A 4,389-nucleotide genomic window follows, 5' to 3' on the forward strand; every position below is an offset into this window, starting at 1 on the left:
CAGTTCTGATTTGTACATAGCATGTTTGTTACAATGAATGTTTTTAATATCTTTCAGAGTGGAAACCTCGGGGATTATAATATTGTTGTTGTTAAAGAAGAGTATAAAGAGGAGGATGAGGAGTATGGAGTGATGGAGGAGTTATCGGAAGGACACAAGGATATGATGGAGCCACCTAATACCAGGAACCCACCAGAGAGATGTCCCCGTCCTCTGTATTCCCGGGATTCCACACCGGAAGATCACACCATCCCCCACTGTTACAAGGTTGGTGGGACAGAGTATCTAGCACATGGACAATGGAGATGATGTACAGATTTTTTATGTGAGCTTATATTTTACAGATGATATCCACTCTTGTTTTCTTGATTCAGGGTGAAGATCTGTTAGATATAAAAGTTAAGGTGGAAGAAGAAGAAGAGAGGTGTGTGAGTGATGATCAGCAGGCAATGGAGGAGGATGGAATAATTAAGCTAATTCTAAAGGAAGACACTCCTACAGAGATCCGCACAGGTTGGTCATTAACACTAAATTCTACACCCATACTGCTCACTGATTGGTCCAGAGTAGGGCAAGGGCTGGGTGATATCAGCCTGTAATACCCTGATCACTTTCTCACATGGCACTTGGGCCAATCACAGCACCCTGTACCATGTGATTAGCTGTAGCATTGTCCTGCCATTTTAGGGCCTCAAGAAATGAGATGGGCTGTCGGTATCAGTTGTACATTACATACTCCTGACCTCTGCACTATATATTCTATATTTTACACTATATACTCTGTTGTACATTACACACTCCTGACCCCTGCACTATATACTATATGTTGCACATTACATACTCCTGACCTCTAATCTATATATTCTATGTTTTTCCTTCCAGCAGATAAGAAGATTTCCTGTACTGACTGCGGGAAGTGTTTCCATACTAAAACCAAACTTAATGTGCATAAGAGATCTCACACAGGGGAAAAACCGTATTCCTGTCCTGAGTGTGGGAAATGTTTTTCACAGAATGCCAATCTTTACAAACATCTGAAGTCTCACACGGGGGAGAAGATGTATTCCTGTTCCGAGTGTGGGAAATGTTTTTCACAGAAGCCCCATCTTTCTGCACATGAGAGATCCCACACGGGGGAGAAGCCGTATTCCTGTTCTGAGTGCGGGAAATGTTTTTCACAGAAGTCTCATTTTCACAGACATCAGAGATCGCACACAGGGGAGAATCCATATTCCTGTTCTCAGTGTGGGAAATGCTTTTCAGATAAGTACAGTCATTACAGACATCAGAGATGTCACACAGGGGAAAAGCCGTATTCCTGTCCTGAGTGCGAGAGATGTTTTTCAGTGCAGTCAAATCTTTCCAGACATCAGAAATCTCACAAGGGGAAGAAGACGATTTCCTGTTCTAAGTGAGGGAATTGTTCCTCACTGAAGTCCTGTCTTCTTGTACATCAGGGATCCCACACAACCCTCGAGGTGTATTAGTGCCTCGATTGCGGGAAATTTCTTCTATATGAATGTTGCTGGACATCACAGCTCTCATGTGGGGAAGAAGCACACCCTGATATACACCTCAGATATACTCCATGGCTGATCTTCATCACGTAACATCAGTTAATAAGGAGATCGGAGTTGGCTGTTTGTTGGTTTAACTAACTTTTGTGGCGTAGAGACTTGGAGGTTTATTTTTGGAAAAAAAATAGATGAATGAGTGTGCCAAACATCCACTCATCCTGGCATGGCATTGATACATAAAATCTATCAATCATATAAAATATACAACTTGTGAAAAATGCTCAAAGACAAAAAGGATTTTTTTCCCAAGAAAAAGGGGACTTTGGATGTCCCCACAGGCAGAAGGTGGGAAAACGAGTCTAAACTCTCTTGTGTACAGATCATAGTCCCAGACAATGGATTCACACAGCCTCAACCAGAGAGAATCTGACTGCATTCCAGTTATCATATCTGGTTATTGTAAGGACCTATCGTATGTTTACCTGCATTATAAAGGGAACAGAACATCTGGACTAAATGGGGATTGTTTTCATTTTTGCAAACCACAATACTTAACCAGAAGGACAACCCTTCCTTGATCTGAGAGATTCATCCTGGTGTGCTCCTAATCAATATTTATTGACTACCCTCATTGTTTTGAGGCTGAGAAGATCCCAAAGACAACCCGTGTTTAATCAGCTTTGAATCAAGACAATAGAGGGACCAAATTGTTAATTACCGACCCAAATGAACTGATTTATAACCTCAGGACAAAATTCCAGAATATATAGATATATAGATATATATATATATATATATATATATATATATATATATAGAAACATTTACTGGAATTGTTATATTCAAAGGATCCTGTCATATCCAAGACCAATAACATAAGCAAGTTTATTAAACTAGGGATGGAAATTCTCATTCATATGATTGAAGACTGGGGTCACCCCTAGTGGGCAGGTAAAGAAACAACCAATCGCCTCCCACATTTGACTGGTCAATCAGAAGACGGAAGTGTGGTTTGTGGACAATGGTCTCAAATGGTATAAAGATAGAAGCTGACACTGAAAAAATAATAATAATATTTTCCTCTCACCTCCCAGGAGAGATGATTGGCTCCGCCCTCTACAGGAAACACAAATCAGATACAATTTAAAAGGCCCCTCCCTTTCCTCTGACCTTCAGTTGTTTTGTGTTTCCAGACCCTCCAGGAGCACCGTCACGTTTTTTGTTTTTTCTTGGGTCTGGTAACTGTGGTTGGTTGACCCCCCCCCCCCCCCCCTTCTCTGGTGTCATCCAGGACTAGTTGTGGCCAAGTCCTGGGTGTTTTTTAGTCATGTTCTCCCAGGAGGAGTTCTGTCCAGAAGGGTTTCCTATTCAGAGGTACTTGCTTACCTGGCTGAGGAAATGGTGGCAACTTCCTTCAGGTTTTTTCCCCAGCTCTGCTGTGTGGAACCTTGTCCTCCTCGTGCTTCGCCAAAGTGTACCAAGATGGCGTCGGAGGACTTCCGGTGACGCGTCAAGATGGCGACGAATGGCACCTCCGAGACTGGTCATGACTCGGTTGTTGCAGATGTAGGTGGTACTCTCCCCCAGAGCTTAATGCCTGCTCGTGCATGGCAATATTTCCACTACTGGGCATTATACTGTGGACTCGTGAGATTTCATTATTGGTGGGCGAGGGTTCTGAATGACTGGGCAGACTGTGCAGTGCAGAATTTCTATAAGGCCCGTTGGCCTAGTGTTTGGTCTAGTGGAGGTCAAGGCGTTTTCTTTTTGCCTACCCGACCCTGAGTTACTTTCGTTATTACAATGTATGGTTTTTGTACCTTTCTTGTGCCTTAGTGCTGACATGTGTGCGCTACTTGCCTTTCAGTGATGATACTCTGTGTATTTCTCATGTATGCTGATTTATATTATTGTATCTGAATTTCTTTTATTCTTGGCACAATAAAACATTTTTCTGATTTAAAAAAAAAAAGATGGCGACGAAACCGGAAGTCACGTGACGCACTTGCAGGCGCCGTTTTTTTAAGGAGCACGGCGCAATACACTGAGGACATGCTGCCTAGGGAACAGTCTGCTGAATGCCAGACAGGTGCATTTCTAGCAGGACAACAGCAGCCTATTTCTCCGGCCGATCTCCGCTCGCCCGATGGAGCTTGAGGACAGCTCTGAGGATGGAGCATCCGCTCAGATTGAACCAGCGGCAGCCTCTGGGTCCCATACTGCCCCCAAGGTAAGTAAGCCCTTGTCTGTAGTTCTACAGAAAGGGACCTTTTTTTGTATGGACCGTTTTTTGTTTATGGTTCCTGTTTCTGCTTTTTTCTAGGCCAAACCAGTCAAGAAGAAATGCAGGTACTGTAGGGCCAGGCTCTCCTGATAGTTATAAAAAACTATTTTGTGAGAATTGTATTCCATCCAGAGCTAATTTAGAGACTGCCTCTTTAAAAGAGTTAATTACTTCCATGAAGGAGGTTGTGGTCTCCTTCCGGTCCATTAATGATAGAGTAGCAGGGCTGGGACCTTCCTTATCTAGTTCCATAGCTCAAGAACCTTTAGCCTCGGCTAGACCCCTTCCTCTGTTAGTATCCGCGACCATTAGGCCCCTTTCACACGGACGGATAGAATGGTGCTTTTAGCTGCGGATTTTCTAGTTTTCTACAGCAGCTAAAAGAACACAATTCTTTCCTATGGCCCCATTCACACACAGCGTTTAGCTGCGATTTCATTACATGCGGTTTGGTGTGAATAGAAAAAATAGAATTGAATGCATCCAGGTGCGATTTAGCAGGTAATCGCAGTCTTTTGTGTCAACTGCGGATAGCAGTGTGAGAAAAAAAAAGAACAGGAAGCACATCATCATCAATAAAATAATAAA

General features: G+C 42.9%; 1 long non-coding RNA gene across 1 annotated transcript; it reads left to right on the forward strand.

Moving 5' to 3' along the window:
- Window positions 1-229: 229 nt before the first annotated feature.
- On the forward strand, window positions 230-1,024 carry LOC120935858. The gene is made up of 3 exons (XR_005748542.1): window positions 230-267; window positions 375-513; window positions 883-1,024. It is a non-coding gene; the product is annotated as an uncharacterized LOC120935858 (long non-coding RNA).
- Window positions 1,025-4,389: the final 3,365 nt, after the last annotated feature.

Source organism: Rana temporaria, chromosome 4 (genome assembly GCF_905171775.1).
Source record: "Rana temporaria chromosome 4, aRanTem1.1, whole genome shotgun sequence".
Taxonomy (NCBI): domain Eukaryota; kingdom Metazoa; phylum Chordata; class Amphibia; order Anura; family Ranidae; genus Rana; species Rana temporaria.